Source organism: Pan troglodytes, chromosome 3 (genome assembly GCF_028858775.2).
Source record: "Pan troglodytes isolate AG18354 chromosome 3, NHGRI_mPanTro3-v2.0_pri, whole genome shotgun sequence".
Taxonomy (NCBI): Eukaryota; Metazoa; Chordata; class Mammalia; order Primates; family Hominidae; genus Pan; species Pan troglodytes.
Window position 1 is genome coordinate 177,684,347 of NC_072401.2, and position 24,649 is coordinate 177,708,995.

Below are 24,649 nucleotides of genomic sequence, written 5' to 3' on the forward strand. Positions count from 1 at the left end.
GTGCAAGGAAAACAAAACCTGTCCACTCCCACAGGTGCCAGCAAAGTGATGTGGAGGTTTGGTGTGGGCCCCAGGAAAGCTGCAGCATGGGGAAGACATGGGTAGGCTGGTGTGTGGCCATGGGGGCTGACCCGCTGGAGCTCTCTGCTGGTCAGGCACAGTCTGCCAGTGCAGGAGCTATGATGCAAGTCCCTTGGGTAACTGAGACTGCCCTGCAAGAAGATGTAGCCAGGCTGGGGCCCAGTAGACCAAGGGGTGCTCAGGTTGGACCAGCCAAGTCTGATGGGCAAGACTGCCCTGCAGAATTCAGGGCCCGCAGTTCTCTTAGGACTAACATCTCCTATGGGAGCAAATTAAGCCTAGGGAGATGGGCTTCCCTTGTTGTGCTCTGCTACAGACATTCCTGCAAACCCTCTGGGCTTCACTTCAGCTGGCATGCTGCCCCTACCACTTCTCTAAGCAGCTCTCTCTGCCTACTCGAGTTTCCATAGTGATTGAAGATTCTTCTCCTGCCAGGATTCCAGAGGAGCATGGGAACAGTGGGTTGCTCCTTGCCAGTTCAACTCACTTGTTCCCCCAGGGTCACTGGGGGCCAGGAAAAAGTCCTGGTGCATGCTAGCCCCAGGCAGGGTTCCCAGCTTCCTCTCCCTTCAGTCCAGCTTCTGTATCTTCCTTCTGTCCACTCTTCGTGCCTTCCCTCTGAAGATCTGTCAGAAGTGTGCCAATTGTCTCAGTCCCTTAGTGGCAGCTGTTCCAACTGGCTGTGTCTAGTTGGCTATCTTGGTGTCTCTCCTCAATAAATTTTAAGAATGTAAAAGGCTGTAAGAACAAGACCATGATTATATTACATATTGAGAATGAGAAAGCAGAAAAAAAAAAAAAAGAACAACGCCGTGAGAACTGCTGCTGTAGACCACTGGGTTAATGTCACTTAAAAGAGAGGAAACAGGGAAAAAGCATCAAAAATTAAGCTTACAGTCAAACAAAATATTGATGTAAGAAAGTCAGCCACAAAGAAGATTAGAGTCAAAAGTCAGCAATCAAAGATAGATTGAGCTAGCAGAAAATCAAACTTCAGCTTTCCTGAAAATGGAACCATCTAGACTCAGGGACCTTGCCATAGTGTATTAGCCAGAGTTCTCTAGCGAGACACAACCACTAGGAAGGATAGATAGATAGATAGATAGATAGATAGATAGATAGATAGATAGATAGACAGACAGATGAGAGGGGATTTATTAGGGGAACTGACTCACATGATTATGGAGACTATGCAGTCCCACTATAGGCCACATGCAAGCATCAGAATCAGGGATACTGGTAGTGTGGCTTGGTCCAAGCCCGAAAGCCTCAGAACTAGGGGAGCTGATAATGTAACTCTTAGTTTGAGTCCAAAGGCCACAGAACCTGGAAGCCTGCTAGTGCAAGTCCTGAATCCAAAGCTCATCATAACTCTTGAAGAACCTGGAGTTATGATGCCCAAGGGCAGGAGAAGAAGGGAGGCCCAACTCTACAAGAGAGAGGGACAGAGAACTTGCCTTCCTCTGCCTTTTTGTTCTATCTGAGCCCCCAGCCATTTGCATCATGCTTGCCCACATTAAGGGCAGATCTGCCCTACCCAGCCCACTGACTCACATGCCAATCTCCTCTGGAAACACCCTTACAGAAGTAATACTTTACCAGTTATCTATGTATAGTTAATCCAGTCAAGTTGACACCAAAAATTAAGCACCACACTTGGAATAACTGTGGTCTCATTGGCAAATGGACAGGAAGCTATCAAGTTCTGTGGAACAAGCTCTATAATTACAAATATTAAATATCTATATCCTAGAGAAGCCTACAGTTTTGTGGAGGAATGCTACATTTATTTCTATGAAAGGTTTACAGTCATGAATTAAAGTGAGACCACTTAGTGCCTTTGTGTGATTTTTTTTTCTCCAAACAACATTCCAACACTTGAGCATAAGCAAGTAGAGGGTGGGATTGAGGTGTTTCTGGCATGCAGAGAGAAACAATGGAATTGGAGACATTGATAAGTGAGAAATTATAATGATGAGACATTATTTTGGGGTTGAGTTAAAAGGGAAGTGAAGGTAGCAGATGATGGATTGGATAGTTAAAAAAAAAAAAACTTGAAAGATAAAAACAAACAAGCATCCCAGTGAATTAGACAACTTGAAGGAGGTAAGAATTGTTGGAGTCTGGGTACTAGAATGAATGAGTTAGAAATATACGAGCAAGCGATTAGAAAGTGGGATGCGTAAAATAGAGATTTTAGAGCATGCTTGTCCAACCCATGGCCCATTGGGTTGTCCAACCCGCAGCCCATGCTGGCTTCAAATGTGGCCCAACACAAATTTGTAAACTTTTCTTAAAACATTATGAGATTTTGTGGGTGATTTTTTTTTAGCTCATCAGCTATTGTTACTGTTAATGTATTTTATGTGTGGCCCAAGACAATTCTTCTTCTTCCAATGTGGCCCAGAGAAGCCAAAAGATTGAACGCCGCTGTTTTAGAGGTTGTGTAGGTATTGATTGCAGCAAGATAATGGTCCCTGGGTTTCTTCCTGTTGCTACCTGGTGAGTATCTTCAGAGCAATGGAAATTAACACAATATGAAGATAGAGAATGTCTCCTCTCCCCTAATTTGTCATATTTTTGATAGCAAAATCTAAACTTAGCTTTCTAATCTTCCCCAGAACAAATTGCTTACATTCCAGGGTAAAAGGACTTCCCATCTTTCCCCAAAAGAGGATATGTTTACATTCCAGAGTAAAAGACAGTCAAGTCAATCTCTCTCCCTCTCTCTGAGGATATGCCAGCAGTTCCAACATAAGCTCTGGGTTTTAATAATTTCAGAGTTCCTCTCCTATGATGCTAACCCCATCAGGTACATATAACTCTTGTCATGTCTCTCCATGAGGAACTGGGGCATGGAGAAAAGGTATTCTGTGAGTAAACAAAAGCTTTGTTCCCTGATCCAGAGGTTTCATGTTTCTGTTTGTGTGTGCATGCGCGCACACACACACAGACAGGTAGTTTTTTAGCTTGTAGGTGGGGTAACATCTTAGACTCTTCACACTTCCAGGTTTAAGACTGATGATCACAAGATTCGTGGAATGAAAAGCTGAGTGTAGTAGAGCAAAATACTGAAGATGAAGATGAACTGAGAGTCCTGACTGCTAGACAGGTTATCCATAATGATGTAGCATCATTGGTTGCAGAAGCAGGGTTACAGAGAACGACCTTGTGCCAGAAGCTGAACTCTTCAACAAATGAAAGCACTGAGAGGAATACTGATGTATGAAAGCTAGATGGCCATATAAACAGAGGGCAAAAAGCTTCCAAAAGCAGATGTTTTGGTTCACATCATTTTCTCCTCCAAGAGAATATGTGGTCCAGAAAGTCAAGAATGCCAGTATATTCATCTTTGTTCCCACAGCACTAAGACTATCAGGATGAGGGTGGGGAGAGGAAAGGAAAAGAGAAAAGGAAGACACATAGTGTTGTAGCTAGTAAAGATGCTACCTGTGTGGCTGTCAATGCGAGAATCAGGGAGGAGAGGGTCAATGGATAACTTCTCACTTTAATGACATAAAATAAATTAGACTTGCATATTTGTTATTTAAAAGCCAGAAAGATGGAACTAAAACATTTTATGCTTCCTTTATTCTTAGATACCGTTTCATTTTATTAAAACATTTATAAAATAATTAAATTTTCACATGACAGTAATATTATATACATACAAGTCTGACTTCTAGAATAGCATGAAAAACTCAAGGGATAAGAATGCTTGAAATAACTTGTTTATGTTGTTTATGTTGCTATGTGTATTCAACAGTAATTGAGCTTGTTCCTTTCATGTTTCACTGCTCTGTGAACTGAGGGTGTTTTCTTGCTAAAGAAAACACAGGAGAAGAGGGACTTTTTGAGTTGGAAACCCAGGATTTATAAAAATAAATTTGAAAATGAAATTATAAATTTCTAATAAATGTACACGTTCTTGAATAGATGGTCCAGATTGGGGGTCATGATATAGACAAAAAGTTATTTTTATGAAAATCATTAGAATGAGAATTCCATTGTAAAAATAAAATTTCCCTGGAAACTGAAAATTTAGGAAGCTATAAATAAAGCTAACCTTTGCATATTTTGCAACTCTAGATCTTTGCTTTCTCCAGCTTCTCAGAGCTCCAGTCACTGGGCTTACCCCATTCAATTCCCAAAAAATCTTTCCTCGAGGAAAGAGAGTGTCTCACATTCCTACTTTGCCTTCCCTGGGATTATTCTCTTCTGCTCTTTGAGCTTCTCCAACAGATTTTCCAACAGATTTTCTGGAGCTTCTTCAACAGATTTTCTGGACCCATTCCTCACCAACTTGTTCACAGGTCACAAGGCTGAGTTTCTATCTTCATCCACATTCTAAAGTCATAACCCAGTAGACTGGCTAGATTTCTCAGTCTTCCCTGAAGACTAAGTTTATTCTCAAGGGCGAAAGTGCTAATTCAGTTAGGGCCCTCTTCCCCGTAAGCACATCTTCCAGGTAATACATGTTTCATTTCCTTTTAGCCATTTGGCTCCCACAGTTGGCACACTCGGCTACTTTTGTTTGATTCAACTGATGCCAATCACCTGCTGAATTAGGGAGATTTCCAAGCCCTCCCTGACATGTGTTGCTCACTGTACACCCCCTCAAATCTCAGTTCGTGTTAGTCTTCACATGCTTTGATTCTTTCCCGCCTATCCCTGTCTCCTTGAAGGAACACTGCCTTGATTCAATGATGAATGATATGTATGCTATGCTAGTGAAGTCTGAATCTTCAGGAAACTATATTTAATATTTGTTTCTGTAAAATAAGCATTTAAAATAAATTGAAGAAAAATATTTAGCACGTCAGATTATTTTAATTGCTAGTTATATAAATCTGATTATATTAGCGTAAGCAAAACAGTAATTTGTTGGCTTATAGGGTTAAGAGTCTATAAAGGGGTTTAGCTTTAGGTGTATTGTGATTCAGGAGCTCAAATAGCATCATCAGATTCTGGATTTCTTGGATATGGATGAATCTTGTTTTCATTCTTCACAGAAGGATTTTTTTTCTTTCATGTAAGGCAAGATCATTCTTTTCAACATGGATTAATGTCCTCCTAATTCAGCAATCATATTTTTAAAAAGCCTCTGTCTGATGGTATCTAAATATCTGCAAGTCTTTTCCGGAAACTCTGACCCTGTTTGTAGCAATCTCTGTGTTCAAGAAATAAGGAGCTCTTATTAACAAGGTCTGTGATTCTTCATGGTATGAGGAGAGGTCAGGATGCTCTAGTAGGACAAATGAACTCATGCATCCATACTGAAGTGAAAGAGGAGGATCACAAACAAAAAAGCAGGACACAATTTCCATAATAGGAAGGAAGGGATGCTAGGCAAGAATCAGCTCACCACTGTGAGACATGGTTAAGCCCTGTCCTTAGTCTATGCTTCTCAAAGTCACATAAAAGTCAACTAACTGAGCCAATTTGGCCAGAGCAGTTCTGGTTTTAGTACTGATAATTCTGTATCTTAGAAAACTCTGAAGTTCTAGGCAAACCATTCTGGTGAGTCACCGTAGGTATATATTCAAGACCAAAAATTAACAAGAAGCATCTTCCGGACACATCAAATTTGCTTAATAATACGCATTTTTATTGAAAATGTATTTTGTATTAAACTTATGGATATATTTTATGGTGTAGAATGTGAAATTCTCATGAATTTCTATTATAAAGTTGAAACTTCCACAATGTACACTCTGGTTTCAAAGCTGCTTTAGCTACTAAAAACCACTTGGATGCCATTTTAAAAAATGATTGCATTAAAGCACTTGTGCCTGTAGACACAGGTTCACAAAGATTTGCAGGAATATAATATTTACAGTGATGCAAAATGACATAAGAAGTTTTAATTCAGTTTATTAATAGAAAAGAAAACTAGACAAATGATACAAAGATAGTGATATTCATTTGTAAACAGAATTAAAAGGAAATAATTGGACATGTAGTAATCATTTACAAATCATTATAACGTATAATTTCAGCTGGATGCAGTGGCTCATAGCTGTAGTCCCAACACTTTGGGAGGCTGAGGCAGGTGGATTGCTTGAGGTCAGGAGTTTGAGACCAGCCTGACCTACATGGTGAAACCCCATCTCTACTAAAAATACAAAAATTAGCCGGGAGTGATGGCAGGCACCTGCAATCCCAGCTACGTGGGAGGCTGAGGCAGGAGAGTTGCTTGAACCTGGGGGCGGAGTTTGCAGAGAGCCACAGTCGAGCTACTGCACTCCAGCCTGGATGACAAAGCGAGACTCTGTCTCAAAAAAAAAAATGTATAATTTCAACTGGAAAAAAGATGCATCAAATGAAGATGGAGATCACTCTAGGACTATTTGTTAGAAACGTAGATATTGGTTTTTAAAAACAGGATTATTTCCTTGCTACCCTCATGGACCCTGATCATATCATGCCCTACCATGGTCATAATTTAGCCATGTTATTACCTGGGTTTGGAATACTCTTGTACCCTTGCCTGTTTGATGAATTCCTAACAATTTTTCCAACCACAGCTTGAATAACTTTTCTCTGTGATGATATCCCTGACTCCCCTAGTCCCCCTCCATTTCTGAAACTCTGCAAACTCACTCTATTATAACACTTATCACATTTTATTAGAGTTGTTTTTCAGGGTTTCCATTAGACTGTGACATTCTTAAACCCAGAAAATTAGCCTTTCTGCGATTATTATCCCAGAACCAAGCATAGGCCTATATCACAGAGTCACTCATCGAAAGAGTTTCGTGAAATGAAGAATGAAAGAATGAATATGACAGTATGAAGTCAGTATAGATTAGAAACAATGTATTTTGCTTGACATATTTAAAATAAGCAAGAGGTTACTCTGGAGTTTTTTTCCTCTATATTTTTCATTATTATTATATAATTTTACAAAGCCAGGTTTTCCAGCTCTTTTACTTTAAAGTTTCTACCGATTATTGTGGGAGAACATGAATATCTTCCTATATCAGTTCCTTGAGATGGTTTTCGGAATAATCAATATAGGAAATAGATTTTCTTTTATTTGGTGTAATCCAAAAAAATAGCTGGTGACTAAAGAGACAGTCACTCCTGACAATGGCTATAGCTACTGCAGAACAGCAATGCTAATGTGTTAACCAGTCATCTCGAAGCACATCACAGAAAGCTGAGACGTTTTCTACTAGCCCCTTCTTAAAGGGTCTACCTGAAATCCTTCTGATTTTGCCCCTATTTCGCCAGTCAACAAAGGGAATAGAAGTTTCTGTTGCATCTCCTTCTGATATTCTATAACGTAGACCAACCTTCCCCACAAAAAAGGAATGAGTTTTGAATACTACTATTCATTTCAAATTTCTTGAGGCCAAAACAATTTTATCAATCTTTTTGTTCTTCCAAATATGAGATAAGACTAAACTCTGTGATACTTGAGAAGTTTTCTAAAGTTGGATGGAAAGCCAAATGGCAGTAGTTATCATCTCCGATACCTTACAAAGCCAAAGGCACGTCAGTCTTAATGTTGCAGAAGGAGAGTCATAAAACTACAAAGGATGAGAACGGTGGTCTAACGGAACAAAGAAAACTGTATAAATACCAGCACAACCATCAAGGTGTTGGTGATGAAATCGAATAAAGGGAAGAGCAGATTCCTGAGCTTTTACTTTTGTGTTTACTTTTCTACTCAACAATATACTGGTACTCAGTACAGCTTGCCTGCAACTCTGCACACTTGGCATGAAGAAATGGCTTTCCTGAGAGGTTCCAAGAGGGGACAGGCCTACCTATGGTCTTGCATAGTCTCGTTGGAACTATTAAATATACTCTTCTCAGCTATCACTTGGCTTTTACTTTTTTCCTTTTCTCATTCTCTGGCTTCAGCCTCCAATAATGTTGGTTGCTGCTGGAGCCACCAGCAATGCTACAGTAAGATAACCCACTGATGTTGCTCTCCTTAGTAACACCTAAGGCTGAAGCTACATCGTGCCAAAGCCTGGCTGAAATTAATTGGCCTCTTTGTGCAAAAGCAATCATGCTGAGCTGAAGGATGTTAACACTATGAGTGTGTTAATATCCTCCATATGGATTGCTGTCTTGCGTTCTCACCAGAAATGAGGATATTGCTTTGCTCTACGAAGTATATGGATTGCAAAGCAGGCAGGGCCCATAAGTTTTACAGGGCTATTAATTAGCCATATCATAGGTTTTACTTGTTTCTCTCTCTTCCTTGAATTCTATTTCCATGAGTGCAACAGACACTCAAATTACTTCCAAATCCCGTAATTACAGTCATTTCTCCTGATTAACAAACAACTTTACAATTAGGCCAAGGCTGTGGGCTTGAACTTTCCTTCCTCAGAATGTTTCTCAAGAAGCTCTTCCTGCAGTGGGCCAGTTTTCTAAAAGTCCATTTATTTCTGAATCCAAGTATAAGTAAGATGTAATGTACCACTTTGTAGATGAGAAGACATCATTTAGAAAGCTTGCTAACTTATCGAAGATCACAGAGATGTATGCCTGTAAAACCACACAGCCATAAAACTTCCCCTTTTCACTTTTGCTTTGATATTCACAGGATGTGCATGTAACTAAGAGAATAACCTTCAGAAATACATCAGAAGTGCTAAGCAGTGGCCTTATGTTTCATTTTATTGTGAAAAGACGTTGGTAATAGTCACGTGACAAGTGGCAGGGAAAAGATGTCCAAAGTCAATGACTTAAGGAAATGGTCACTCCTGACAATGTCTGGAATAGTCACATGGCAACGGTGCTATGACATCAACCCATTCTGGCAAAGCATCACATAAAAACTGAAACAGAGGTCCAGTTTGTAGGAATGAGAAGGGTGGGGGTGGGGGGAATAAAAGAAAAGAGCCAATAGTGCTTTACAAAATATACAATGTAAAGTACTAACTCTATTGGGATTGTGACAGAAGAGGCCTTCCAATTTGGAAAAATGTCCCTTTTTTCTCCTTAACAGTTTAGATCAGGGTTTGCAAACCTAAATATCTACAGTTGTCAAGCAACTATTGTCAACAGGCTAAGGTAGTAGAATGTAAAAAGCAAGAGAGAAGCTGGGCGCAGTGCCTCACGCCTGTAATCCCAGCATTTTGGGAGGCCGAGGCAGGTGGATTGCCTGAGCTCAGGAGTTTGAGACCACCCAGAGCAACATGGTGAAACCCCGTCCCTACTAAAAGTACAAAATAAAATAATATAAAATAAAATAACCAGGCGTGATGGTGCGCACCTGTAGCCCCAGCTACTTGGAAGGCTGAGGCAGGAGAGTTGCTTGAGCCCCAGAGGCAAAAGTTGCAGTGAGCCGAGACTGTGCCACTGCACTCCAGCTTGGGCCACAGAGTGAGACTGTCTCATAAGAAAAAAAAATGAAGAAAGAAAGAGAGAAACAGTGACTGTCAAAGAGGATCATCTGCCGCATCTAGAGAGTCAATGACTACTCACCTCTAGCTAATTACTTGCATTGGGATAAGGTCCCATATTTCCAGGGCTCCTGGTTTAGTATGGAAAAGCTGGAATAATGAAGTTTTATGGCGAAATCTCCTGATTTTTAAATGTTGGCTCATTGTGAAACAGATTGTGTAGGCTTTAAGCCAAACATAACATAAATGTTGTTCAGAAATGGCCTGACCAGTTTGCAAGCTCTATTTACATTCTGCTGTCCTCCATTGTTAGAGGTATGCATATATCTTCCAAATACGCAGATGTATGTTGTAAGTCCATGTTTAATTTCTCAGTTATCCATTTGACAATATGAGGAAAAGAGTACGCCTGCAAGTGGCTGTACTGGGAAACATTAGAGAGATCAGACCCGATTACTTATTTCTGGCTGACATCATTATAGAACACTTAGAATGCCAGAAGTCCACTCTAACACACTGACTCTGCCATTCCAGCCTCTCCTTTTACTCTTTCTTCCCACCTCTGCACTTGTACCCAAAAGAAGTGGTATTTTAGAATGGTATTTCTAATTTAAGGCAACAGGAGGATGGATGAAAATAACCTTTGTGCATAAGGGGTAGACTCTCTGGATAGTGGGTGGAGAGTCTAATGGCAGAATTTGAAAAGAAGCAATTTTATGAAGTAGCTATTACTAAGGAAACAGTATCAAAGTTAGGTAACCATCAAGCAAATCCCCAACCTTCTAAAACTTTTAAGTTCATGGGTGGTTTGCCTTGGGATGATAACTGAAAGCATATTTAATATGCAGTTCAAAGTTGCTTCCCTCCTACCTTATAGATCCTTTGTTTCACCAATCCTTCAGAAAGTTTGATGTTCCCTTCAGCATTGAATGGTGCAGGTGTAAAGTATAAAGGGTCAAAAAAGCTATGACTGCTTCATATTCACTCTCCCACTACCGCTTTCAGAGAAGGAGCAATGTTCCACCAGGGAGACCATGCCCATACATTCTAGGTGGTGGCCTCAGTAGAATGGCAAGTAATGGTAGGAGAATTTCTGGGGAGACAGTCCAGCAGAGACATAAGTCCAAGCCACTGGTTTACAAACAGGTGCAGCACCAGGCAAGGTGATCTCTGGAAGAGAGGAAGACTAATGCTTTTGTTTCATTGGTTTGTCTCCTAATAGCGAGATGGAATCATAGCTGTCATAATCACTACAGCATTTGGGATTTGGAAAAGCAACAGGTTGTAACTGTGGGTATGAATGGAGCTTTATGAGTGAGCAAATGGATCAAATCAAGGGGCTCTGAATCAAGCCTGGCCTGACAGAACTTGCATTTCCTTCACGGCCACCAACAGAAGAGAAATCAACTTCTACATTTACTCTAAGGATGAAATAGTGTCATCTAGTGGCAGTTGAAATTTGTTTGTTACTTCAAAATCATTGGAAAAGTTAGGATTGTAATGCTAAGAAGTCTATACACTATTTCAGATAATATCAGAAACCTTATTTTTGAACTTCTATTTTTATATCATAACGAAGCAAGTAATTATCCCAATATTTTATATTAAGGTTATTATCTTTCCCATTATATAGAGAATATCACATTATAGTCCTCTCTGCTCCCTGCCTCTCTCCAACAACAACAACAACAAACTCTCAGCTAGGTACCACTATAAATTTGACAATAGAGATTTTAGGGCCAGGTGCAGTACCTCATATCTGTAATCCCAGCTCAGGAGGCTGAGGTGGGAGAACCGCTAGTAGACAAGAGTTCCAGACCAGCCTAGGCAGCATAGCAAGATCCTGTCTCTAACAAAAGAAAAAAAACAGCCAGATGTGGTATTGTGTGCCCGTAGTCCTCGCTACTCAAGAGACTGAGGCAGGAGGATCCTTTGAGCCTAGGAGATTGAAGCTACAGTGAGCTATGATTGCATCACTGTACTCCAACCTGGGTGACAGAGCAAGAACCTGTCTCTAAAATCCTCTTTTTTTTTTTTGAGATGGAGTGTTGCTGTCACCCAGGCTGGAGTGCAGTGATGCAATCTCACTGCAAGCTCCAGCTCCAGAGTTCAAGTGGTTCTCCTGCCTCAGCCTCCCGAGTAGCTGGAATTACAGGCACCTGCCACCATGCCCGGCTAACTTTTTGTATTTTTAGTAGAGACGAGGTTTCACCATGTTGGCCAGGGTGGTCTCGAACTCCTGACCTCGTTATCTGCCTTCCTCAGCCTCCCAAAGTGCTGGGATTACAGGTGTGAGCCACAGTGCCAGCCAGCCCTAAAATCCTCTTTTAATGTCTTGATAACTATGAGACTGTAAGATGATTGTAGTTTATTATCATGCCAATGTGCTATTTTAAGCCAAGCCTTGAAAACTATGTCAGTCTCCTTATACCCTAAGATTATCTTTTTATTTCCCTACATGTAGTAAACCTATATGTGATGTTGGTTAAAAATCAAGTCAATTAAATTTAAAGTCTACATATTTGCCGACTCAATGAGTATGCTCTGTATTCAGAGCTAGCTACCCAAACATCGCCAACATAACGTGTTGAAAAGACATGGAATTCTATGCACTGACTATGGCGTACCCTTCTGCTGTGTGATTCTAGCCCTGTACATGATCTTTAGCTGTTTTGCCTTTTTAAAATTGTAGATATGATAGATATATTAAATTTTTCCGGTGTGGTAAAGACTTAACTGACTTATCCCCTTCTCCTCCCAAAACAGTTTTTGCCTTCATTTGAAATTCATTTAAATATTCATTTATGGCCAGGCACGGTGGCTCACGCCTGTAATCCCAGCACTTTGGGAGGCCGAGGCAGGCGGATCATGAGGTCAGGAGATCGAGACCATCGTGGCTAACACGTTGAAACCCCCTCTCCACTCAAAATACAAAAAAAATTGGCAGGGCGTGGTGGCGGGCGCCTGTAGTCCCACCTACGCGGGAGGCGGAGGCAGGAGAATCCCTTGAACCCGAGAGGCGGAGGTTGCAGTGAGCCAAGATTGCGCCACTGCACTCCGGCCTGGGCGACAGAGTGAGACTCCATCTCAATAAATAAATAAATAAATAAAAACAAATATTCATTTACATGACATACATATTTGTGAGGTTTGGAATTTTCATTTCAACTGCTTATAACATCTGCTTGATTCCCTCATATATGTGTAAAATGCTTCTAACTGGGGAAATGACATATTGATTGAAAAAGAAATCTCTCAAAATTTAACCATGTTTTCATGAACTGGAGAGACAAGTCCCTTTATGTAACAAAAACAACTATACTAAAATGCTCTAGCAATGAAAGAGTTAGAGAATACTTATAAATTAATCCCTAAGGATCTTTCCTCATGATCTCCCTCTATATTTCAACTTTAAAATAAATTATTATTTAATGTAGAGGTTTGAAAACCTAAATATAATCATCTCCTTAGCATTAATTTATCAAACAGAAGGTTAACATTTTTAACATTCATTTAACAAAGCAATTTATCTGAGTGGCAAATATTAGACATTTATTGAATTACTTGCTTATTTACTTAGGTACTGAGGCCACACTGTCCTTTTGAGAATTTTTTTTACATTTCAATATTAATTTCTCCAGAAGAAAATTTGGGTGAGCTGCTTTCTTATTTCTCTTTCATTCCCCTAAGAAAAACAAAAGTAAAATATAGTGGTGGGATCAGGATGGCATAGGTACAAGGTAATGTGGAAGGTCACATGTAAGAAAATATAATTTTATTAATTTAACCTGTTCTGCTCCTTGAAAAAATTCTAGGTTATAAAATCCATTGCTTGCCATCCAGAAAAACACCATGCAACACTTATTGCTTCAATATTTCATAAAATATATATTTAGGGGTTTTTCTTTTTTTTTCTTTTTGGCAAGATGGCTATGAATTGGGAATACAATAACACAAAGGAAATCCTCTGAGATTTACAACTGCTTCTAAAAAGCTACGAAAATTTGCTCACTCTTTGTACAGGATTTTATGAAGGCTAGGTTTTTACCTATCATTGTTTATGATCTTACACTTTTTAAAATAGGTGAAAACTACCCTTCAACCTGGTGTCACTAAAAGATTAAAAGTTTGGATGAAGAATTAGTGCTGGCAAGCATCCTTAAAACAAAGAAATAAAAACCAGTGTCTTGGGGCCCAAAGTCTTCTGAAATATCTTCAGCAAATTGCCTCATGTGGGACTCCCGTTCATAGCAACATATTGCCTTGTTTCATAGCAAAATAGCCTAAGTCATATTTTCTAGAACCAGGTATCTGAACTTTGCTTTATTTTTAGTTTGGCTTAGTCTTTTGCATGGTTTCAGTCTATTGTATGTACTTCTTTCCTCCATTCTATTTATAAGGCTTTGATAAATTTTATTTAAATGCACAGATAGTAGTATACACATACACACACATATATGAATTGAATGCCCATAATGGAGAGTTTTAGATTTAGGGAGTCAGAATGTCTATCTCAAATAAAAGTTGTATGTTCCTTATACCAAAAAATATTTCCATATGGGATATACATGCTAAAAATAAATTATTATTTAATATCAGTCTGATAAAATTAATGATATAAGCTCAGGTGGCTGTCCAAATAAACAAGAGTAATTAATTTTGCCATTATTTCTATTAACTCCCATTATTTAATACTAATATATGTTCAAATAGCGTTTTTCATGTTTTTAAAAAAAGTAGTTTCATAATTTTTTTTCAGTCTGATGCACCAATTGTATACTATTGGGATATTTGAATACTAACTGGGGAAAATTAGTTCTTTGTGAAGGTCAAAAAATAACTATTGAGATAAAATTTGTATACGTGAAGTGTGGTTTTGGCATAAATGTGATGATGGTGGATTCAAATCACAGCAGCTGAGACCATCTATGCTTTATGATCCCCACAGCTGGAAATGAGTAGTACATTCCGAAGGCCATGACAGAGACTGGGGGGAGAGAGAGAGAGAGAGTAGATGAATACATAGACAGATGGCTTTGAAACACCAAGATTCATAAGCATTCGTGTGTCACACTTTTAGATAAATTCAGGTGCTTTCTTATGATGTGGTAGTAAACGTTTAACAACCTGCTCTCTAAAAAAAACAATGTATGCGTATATGTATGTAAACAAATTTATTATAAATTTTAATGATATAAAATATGTCCCACACAATTTATGTATGATAATATAATACGTTATCTTCTTTATTTTATATTCCATATAGCAAAGTGATTTTCACAGAATACTTTCATTAATATTTGCCAAACTCTTGTATTCGTATTGAAATTATGGTTGCAATTGACATTAATGTTGATTTTTTTATGTTAATGAGTAAGACAATAAAGAAACAATGAAGGCATATATAGAAACTTCACTCATTCACCATTGGCCTGAACAACTTATTAGCAGGATTGAATAACAGTTTTTGAATATTAAAAGAATAATTCCTCAGTTTTTGTGCGATTTCTAATGTAACAGTAATAGACACAACAAACTTTAAAGTTAAATTGCATTATTAATAGTTTCTCCATCATTTTCTTAAGTTTATACCAGAGACTGCCGAACTATTATAGCCTTAAGTTGAATACAGCTTGCCTCCTGTTTTTGTAAATAAAGTTTTTTTTGGAACACAGCCACATCCATTCATTTATGTATTGGCTATGACAGCTTTCACACTGTCATAACAAATTTGAGTAGTTGTGACAGAGACCATATAGCTCTAAAGTCCAAAATATTGAGTATCTGGCTCCTAACAGAAAAAGTTTTCTGACTCCTGAAGTAAACCAGCATTTACCAATAAAACTTTCTGGTATAATGAAAATGTTCTTTACCTGCTCTGTTTGATACAGTAGCCACTTAGCTACATGAGACTATTGAGTACTTGAACTATTAAGTACTATCATTGAAGAGCTGAATTTTTAATGTTATTTCATTTTAATCACTTTAAATTTAAATAACCATGTTTTGCTAGTAGCTACTTTATGAAGCAGGGTAGGTCGAGACAGTTAACAACACCACGAATCATGCCCTGATTTCTCACATTTGCTGAATTTCAAGGTGTAAATATGGAGTCCTAATAAGGGAAAAGGAGTCGGGCTGGTGGGACCAAGGGAAAGGAAAGAGAAAGCAGATAAGTTATAAGCCTACCTTTCTTCATGATTCGGGAGGCATAGCCCTCCTGCACAAACAACTCACAACCTTTCTGTGCCCAGCTATCACTAGACCCTCAGCTGCTGGAAAAATGCAAGTTAGCTCACTGCAACCTTGATATTATAAATACTGCACAAAACCCTTCTCTGTACACAGCACAAGCACCATTCTATAAAATCCCCGGCAAGTTTTGACTCCTTGAAGTCAGCTCCTCTATTGCTGGTCTGCTCATTGCACCTTCGCGAAGTATTTTCATACCTTCTCCAATAAATCTGCCTTTTTATCTACAACTGTCTTGGTAACTTCTTCTTACCCTAATGCCACTGGCCTAGATAGTCATTGATTACCCATGATAGTAAATACATCCACTATGGCCAATTTCAAGCTATCAATGTGACATCACTGAACAAGTTAGGAAGAAATGTACATTATTATACAGTATTTGTACCATACAGTTACAATAAACATATATAACCTCAAAAGCATAGATAAAACACTAGTAAATAATTAAGAAGTGATACATTTTGAGTATTTATTACTTTGATTTTTAATTTAATTATACATTTATATAATTTAATTTTAAGAATAGGTGTGTTTAATAATGAATAGCAAAATTCCTAAAAAATGTTAACAGTTTTCTCTCAAACCAGTGCAATCTGGCTTCAGCAGATGACTGAGTGAAAACACCATGCTTTTTATTACTATGCATAAAATCAATTGAACTAAAAAAAAAGGTAAGTGAAAGAGAAAATCAAAAGGGTGCATTAGTCTGAAACTCAGTTTGTGAAAATGGATATACTGTCAAAGGCAAGGCATTTTTAGTTGTACAAAGAGAACAGTGTCACAGAAACTAACAGAGTAGGGATTTGTTACAGAGTCAGTGGATTCTAAGGGAATTTCAAAGAGGATCCCTCTCAATTAATATGCAAAATTTATGTAAAGATATAAAAACATTTTCCCGGGAATAAATTAACATTCAGGGAGGTTGGGGAATTTTGCTTTTGAAAATTTGAATATTAAAGTTGTTGAGTCTCAGTCAAAAATTCAATAAGCACATTTGTGGCTTAAATATAATGAGTGTAAAGCTAAAACCGTAAATCTTTGGATCCCAAATCCGAAATAGGTAAGAGTAGATGAGAATTAGCCTAAGCTGAAAAATGGAACCTAAATGTCTCATATGAGGCTAGGCAGGAGCCAAGATCATCACTTTGAAACTATTTGAAGAAAAAAAATTCATAAATTGAAATATGGTACTGTGAGTCATACAGAATTCAGCACAAAGGGACAAAGAGATTAAAACTATGAAAAGACAAGTGATAAATACATTATGGGTAGAATTAACAACTCTCATATAGGTTCAACTAAAATTTTAGAAGTGAAAAATAGAATAAATATTCAAATAATGATGGAGAATTTTTACAACTGAAGATCTGGACTGATATTTGCAATGGGTATATCTAACACATAAACACCCTGAATATTTTAAAACCTAAAAAATCAATATGGAAAAGTTAAATACAGAAAAAAAAGGTAGTGAACAATTTATAAACTTAAAAAGATGTGTCATTCCAACAATTTCAGAAAGCACAAATTTAAATAATGTAGAGATATTACTATACATTCATTAGATTGAAAAAAGTATAAAACTCTGATGTTGATGATATGGAGCAGGAAAAGAGTTTCACTACTTTTTGCAATAGAGAAAAGTTCACACACTTATATGTTCATCAATAGGTAAATAATGATGATGCTATATTTTATATTCCTAATATAAGATATATATCGTATAAATATATATACTTATATGTACCAATATTATAAAATTTTAAAATAAATGACAGAAAATAAAGCAAATTTAGAAAGTATATTTATCTGTTAGATTAGCTACATCTGGTTAAAATGAGAGAGTAATCAAATGACAAGAGAAAAAAGGACAACTTCACTACCTATACTTTTTTTTTTTTTTTTTTGAGACAGAGTTTTGCTCTGTCGCCCAGGCTGGAGTGCAGTGGCACAATCTCGGCTCCCTGCAACCTCCACCTCCCGGGTTCAAATGATTCTCCTGCATCAGCCTCCCGAGTAGCTGGGACTACAGGAGCTCGCCACCACGCCCAGCTAATTTTTTTGTATTTTTAGTAGAGACGGGGTTTCACCATGTTGGCCAGGATGGTCTCGATCTCTTGACCTCGTGATCAGCCCACCTTGGCCTCCCAAATTGCTGGGATTACAGGTGTGAGCCACCACATCCAGCCAATTTTTTTTTCAAAGACAACACAAATATGACAAAAACAAAATTTATTAACTATAGATATTTATTGCATTATTGTATGTACTTTCCTGTTTAAATATTTTACAATTTAAAAACAATTTTAAGAATTCTATCAATATTGATCCTGCTGGGCACAGTGGCTCATGCCTGTAATCCCAACACTTTCAGAGGCTGAGGCGGGCAGATTGCTTGAGGTCAGGATTTCGAGACCAGCCTGGCCAGCATAGCGAAACCCTGTCTCTACTAAAAATACAAAAAATTAGCTGGACGTGGTGGCACGCGCCTGTAATCCTAGCTACTCAGGAGGCTAAGACAGGAGAATCACTTGAACCCTGGAGGCAGAGGTTGTGATAAGCCAAGAACGTGCCACTACACTCTAGCCTGGGCAACAGAGTGACACTCTGTCTCAAAATAATAATAATAATAATAATAAATAAAGAATTCTATCAATATTGATCTAGAGAAAAAATATCAAATTTTCTGCAATTATTAAAAAATAAAAGAATTCTATCAATATTGATCTAGAGAAAAAATCTCAATTTTCTGCAAAAATTATTGGTTAATTTAAGCCATTTTTATACCTTGAGAAGACCAAAGAGTAATAACCTCTAATATATTTCTTAATAGAAATAATAATATTTTGATATATTTAAATATATCTACCTTAATCATCAATATTGTGGCAATAGATTATATATCTATTTAAAACTATTTCAATTTTTAAGTGTTTTTACATAAAGTACATTTTTAAGTATTTAGTTCACTACTGCACATTAGTTTAAGTTTTTTTTTCTGTTATACTTGTTTCTGCTCTCTTACCATTTTTACATTTAAAAAAGTGTGAGAGGGCTTTTCAGTTAGGTGAATCTAAAGTCTTTTTGGCTAAATTTTTCTAAAATTTTAGTTTAAGAAGTTTTTTTCTTGTTGATTTCTCATCCAGAATACATATTAAAAGGGCATTTGCCACATTAAATTGCATTGAACTTCCTTTTCAAAGCCATTGCACTCATAGAACATGTCTAACTATCCTTGAAGATGAATTTGACTGGAGTCATTTGGCTTCCCTAATCGCTCTGCTTTTAAATTTAATCATGAAGAACTCCGGGTACTCAGTGCTAAGAACTAATGATTGCCCTGAAAATGTCAGTCAGCCTAAGTGACTGACAATTTTTTCTTTGTGAGGTGAGTGTATGACATTAAATACTTGTTGAATAAAAGAATAAAAAATCAGAGTAAAGAGATCTTTGTTTTATAAATTAGGTACTTTGTTCCTCTAGATCTAATCTAACTATAGTTGTGATTATTTAAATCTCCTGTTCAAAAGGAATGAACTAAATTCTGGTAAAGGAATAAGAGTACTGAACTGGGAGACTGGGATCACTATCAAAATCTGCTGCTAATATGACCGGAGATTTAAACACCTTCATCTTTAAATTATGAGTGCACAACTAGATAATTTCAGTTGTCTCATTCAATTTTATGTTTCTTTCTTTTTTTTTTTTTTTTTTTTTTTTTTTGAGCCGGAGTCTCACTCTTGTCACCCAGGCTGTAGTGCAGTGGCGCAATCTCCGCCTTCCGGGTTCACGCCATTCTCCTGCCTCAGCCTGCCGAGGACCTAGAACTACAGGTGCCCGTCACCACGCCCAGCTCATTTTGTATTTTAGTAGGAACGGGGTTTCACCACCACGCTGCCCTCAAACTCCTGACTTCAGGTGATCCGCCCACCTCGGCCTTCCAAAGTGCTGGGATTACAGGAGTGAAACACCGCGCCCGGCCAGTTTCATGTTTCTTAACTGGAGAGCTGGAGCCATTATGAGCAAAATAAACATAAAAGATTTTTTCCGTCCAACCGATGGACTACGCTAGACGTTGTATCTTCAACATTTTCTCTTCATGTACACCATTGACTATTCAGCACTATACCTAGCAAATATCAGTCATAAACGAAAACTATAGTCTGTTTTCACAGAAATGTTTCTTGTGATTTTCCCTCTTCGCTATTCTTATTTTCATTGTCTTAACTCAGGTCATCAGCATCTTTTCCCATGAACTACTGAATTTTTCTCCTAACAGACCATGTTCTTCATCTTCCTGCATCCCATGTATCTCCAATGTTTCCAAGGTGTCTTTCTTGATGAAAAAGCACTGATTTTATAAACTTCAATCTCTTCCTTTGGTTTAGAGGTTAAAGCCTAACCCATATATAGAATTCTGCATCTTTCCCAATCAAGTTTTCTTATTTTTCTAGTACAGTCTTTTGCCAATTTCCATCTTCCTTCTTATCTTCGGATTCACATCCCCAACTCCGGAGAAGGCAAAAACATCAAATTTATTTACATCAATTGTTTATTTTTTCCCACTTCATGCTTTTGGCAATGCTGCTCCTGCTGCATAGTATACACTTTCCCCTTTTTATCAGGTGAAATTCTCCCTATTTATAAGTCCCTGCTCAAATACTAATCATATTGAAAGCTTCCCTGAATACCTTGGAAGAAAAAGTTCTGCCTCCCTCATCTGAAATCATCTCATAGCACTTTGATGTAACCCTATTTTAGTACTTAACACATTGAGTTATATTTAGTTATTGCCCTTATACTTTCTCTGGTAGATTATGTGCTAATTTCTTTCTTTCTTTATCCATCTATCCATCAAGAATTTATTGAAGACCTGCTATTCATCAGATACTTTGTTAGAATATAGGGGACTGAGTTGTAAGAACTGATTTTAGCTTTAACAAGTTTATTCTTTATATGGAAATCCAACATTTAAGTAAATTTTAATTTACAATATAGAATATTGAGTGCTGTGGTAGGTGCTCGTCTCTGCAGAGAATATTTTCGAAAAAAAGAGCATTAAAATCTACTGCATAGGAGGGTAAGAATTAGGCCCAGGGACTTTCTCTGGTTGAGGTCGACCATTCATTTATTAACTATTTAGAGTGGAATATAATTAATTCTCGATAGATGTCATTAAATACACTTTGTTTCGTGTACATGGAGGCTTATTCTCTCTAGTGTGTTGGATAAAGGCCACAGGTAGTGAAGATATTTCAGAGATGTGAAGAATCCAGTAGGAATGACAACATCCAGCATTTCCATTCAACCAGATCCCACAGGGAAAATGTCAGTTTTGTGAAGGCAGATACATTAACCACATACAACTCGATTAATATAAACAAATAATCTTATCCATTGAGCTCTCCCACAGACCTTCTTGGGCCCAATTAGACAATAATGAAGTGCAGGCGAGACAGCATTCTGCACTCACATTCCAGGCAATGGTTCAACTCCCTCCTCCAGGTCCCTCAAGAAGGAGACAGGATGACTGACTTACTGTATATTTGACTCATTTTCCTAGAAAGTGCAGACTCGCTATAAAATGTGTTAGGTGGTGAGAATGCTGGTGGTTCACCGTTTTCCTCCACGTTCAGCCTCAGTGCAAACCCTCTGCCCAAAGCCTCGCTCCAGTACGGAGGAGCTGCGCCTTCAGCACACTTTCTCTGTTGCCAGGTAACCACTTCTCCCTCAGCCTAGTCTCCAGGGGTCACGAGCCACTTCCGCCTCCCCCTCCCGGGCGCTCCAATCAGCGACCTGTGTAGCTGTCACGTGGGCCTCAGGGCAGACCCTGGAGAGCGGGCTCGCGGCGCCTTCCATCGTGGCTCCGCGCTGGGGCTTGCGGAGCCCGTTTCCCGCCCCTCGGAGCCCGCGGGCCCGGCCGCCCCGCCCCCGGGCGCCCTGGGCGAGCAGGCGGGGAGGGCGGGACGGGTCCGCGCGTTGGTGGTGCTCGCATCGCAGCTGCGCCCGCCGGCTTCAGCACCTTCCGCTGTCCGCCGCTGCAGCCGCCTCCTCCTCCAGGTAAGAAGCTGGTGGGGCCGCAGAGATACCAAGGCAAGCTCAGGATTGATGTGGGTGATGCTGGAACTGTCGCGGCGTCATGCGAGAGGGGCTCTGACCTCCCTGTGATCGCGGACCAGGGTGATGTACGTCCTGCAGGGCTTTGCACACCATGGTGCCTGATGAGATAATCACCTGAGTTTTAGAGCCACACACCTGATTCTTACAAGGCACAGCAAGCAGCGAATATTTATGTATCTAAACTACCATTGCAGTGTAAACTGTGGACATTTCGAGGGACATTGTTTTATTTTTATGGCTATTAAGTATGTGTCTAGAGCCTAGGTTGCTGTTCTCATCCCTCCGCCGGCCAGACACTTCTGTGTAGATCATTTACCCCTTTGAAGATGGTCTTATTAGTAGGGTTGTACTAAGAAAGGTTTGAGTAAAAAGGAAATGCGTTCCAGAAAAAAGACTGTTTTGGATGTAAGACAGGTATACTATGTATTAAGTAGATCGTAAAATAGAATCTTTGCTGTCCTCCCCTCTCCAAAATCAGACTTGTTTTGCTTGCAAAGATTGAAAGGAACAAACAATTTAAGGAGACTTTTTAAATATATTAATTAAAAGCAATTGATTTGAATGAAAAGTAATGAAAAGTCCGACCATGCATCAAAAATAAATTATTTTGCATATTAATATATACATATATATACTATATATATTTAACAAGGGTTTGAAGAGAGATACTACATTTCTGAATGTTTCATAAACACCCTTTAGAGAAAACTATCAAAAAAACACAAGTTCGTTATAAAAGGATACGAAACGGCCAAAGCCCAACAATGTGAGATTATAGTTGCCGTTCTTAGCACTCTAATAACATTTCCGCGTTGTAAAAATTAGAAAATAAATGACAATGAATTTATGAGAATTTATAAATTTGAACTCCACAAGAGTTTAAGCATTAATTTATTTGTAGATTTATGCCTTATCATTATCCTGCTTGCCAGGAGCTGATGCTGGGCGGGTGGTGATACAAACTCTATGGAGAAAGCACTCTTACATCCTTTTGAGATTCTGCCTCACTGGCCTAAGTGTTCAAGAAAATGGATATAGTTATATCTAACTGTTTTGAAGGCAGACATCTGAGATAGGTGGTCTGAGAACCTTTCCCCTCCTATGATCTAAAATTAAATATAGTTATTAAGTGCTTTTGAAAAGTTGTCAATTCTTTAATATTTTGGGAAACATCCTTTACGGGATTGTTTGGAGATTAATGTTACAAATGGTAGCTTTAGAGTTCCTGGGAAGTTTTAAAGCAATGACTTATTTCAAAGGGCATATACGGAAAGTAAAGCTCTTGAGTTCCACAAACTTAATTATGTAAAAATAACTAGTTGAATGTTATTGTTTACATTGTTCTGACTTTCTCTTGTGTTGATATTAATAGAACTGCTTAAAAAACTGTGGACATCTGAAGAAGACGTTAAATATGCTTACTTGAAAGTTTTAACATTCTTTATTCTTCTTATTTCTAATGATAAATAGTGGTGTTCTAAATATTTTTAAGTTACCCATTAGTCACATAATAATTCCATAGATTAGAAAGCCATGAATTAATTTAGGCCAGAAAAACAATGCTCCCAGTAGAGGGGAGACTAGGGCTAGATTGCTTTTATTGTTGCTGTTTTCTACAGACTCTATCTTGTATCCTTTAGTCTGGGAAAGGAGGGACAGGGCCAGTGGCAGTTTTTTAATTACTTGGAGAAGTTTAAGAACAGGTTTCTGTTTGTTTGTTTTATGGTTTTACCCTGATGGATACTAGAAGTCCAACATGAATGATTAGGTTGTCACTATTAATGAAATGTGTAAATTCTCCAGAGTACCTGATTTTGTTGCCTACATACTTTAATGACGACTAAAATGTAATTCTAACAGTTTTGAAGGATTCATATTTTCATCCTATATTCCAGAATTTATTTGAAATCTAACATATGCAAGAAAGGTTACACTTTATCAGATTACTGAATTGTAATACTGAATACTTAAGAGTTTACCCAGCTATTCATGATAATTATGTATATGGAAGCATCATTGCTACTTGTGACAACTGCTGAATTATCTCATTTTACATTTTGTATACCTGTTCCATTGAACAGATGGAAATATTAAAGCGAAGTCATGTATCTTCTAGTGTGTCTTCAGGAACAGAGATTTCATCGAAATTATATTAATTTATAGAAATCATATGAGGATAGGCTGCATGCGGTGGCTCATACCTGTAATCTCGGCACTTTGGGAGGCTGAGGCAAGCGGATCACCTGAGGTCAGGAGTTTGAGACCAGTCTGGCCAACATGGTGAAACCCCATGTGTACTAAAAATACAAAAATTAGCTGGGCGTGGTGGTGCATGTCTGTAATCCCAGCTACTTGGGAGGCTGAGGCATGAGAATCTCTTGAACCCAGGAGGCCCGGAGGTTGCAGTGAGCCGAGATTGCGCCACTGCACACCAGCCTGGGCGACAGAGCAAGACAACGTCAAAAAAATTTAAAGAAAAGAAAAAGAAAAAAAGGAGGATATTGGAAGGAATTTTTTATTAATTCATGCTCCTTTTCTTTTGTATCAGAAACATATGAAACTCAAGATTTGGTTGGTACTTTTTGATACCCAAGACTGTGCTTTATCCTGTTAAAATAGTATCGTGATTATTCTTTCATTGTTGATAAGACTATTCCTTGAAATTTGTGAGCAAGAAATTAGATACGGATACCTGAAGAGAATTTTAGAAATTCTCCCAAAGATCTACTCTATAAGGAAACAAAACCTAGAGAAAAACATTTTTCTTATTTGAGTTTACTTAAAATGTTCACGAAGGACTTGCAACTTTGGTAATAAAAATTAGT

General features: G+C 38.2%; 1 protein-coding gene and 1 long non-coding RNA gene across 15 annotated transcripts in view; one reads left to right on the top strand and one right to left on the bottom strand.

Moving 5' to 3' along the window:
* LOC107974487 (uncharacterized) overlaps window positions 1-21,447 on the bottom strand; it is a 50,715-nt gene extending 29,268 nt beyond the window's left edge. Inside the window, exon 1 of the long non-coding RNA XR_001717299.4 lies at window positions 21,244-21,447. This is a non-coding gene — a long non-coding RNA (uncharacterized LOC107974487). The remainder of the gene's footprint in view (window positions 1-21,243) is intronic.
* Window positions 21,448-21,525: 78 nt separating this feature from the next.
* The window catches only part of WDR17 (WD repeat domain 17), a 118,766-nt gene continuing 115,642 nt past the window's right edge, over window positions 21,526-24,649 (top strand). For 7 of the 14 annotated variants that reach the window (XR_010156754.1, XR_679916.5, XR_010156755.1 and 4 more), the window contains exon 1: window positions 21,679-21,764. The gene's annotated coding sequence lies outside the window, so the exon portion shown is untranslated. Of the gene's footprint in view, window positions 21,765-24,649 lie in introns of all 14 variants that reach the window. The other 7 variants (XM_009448593.5, XM_009448595.5, XM_003310574.6 and 4 more) reach the window with 2 other exon arrangements.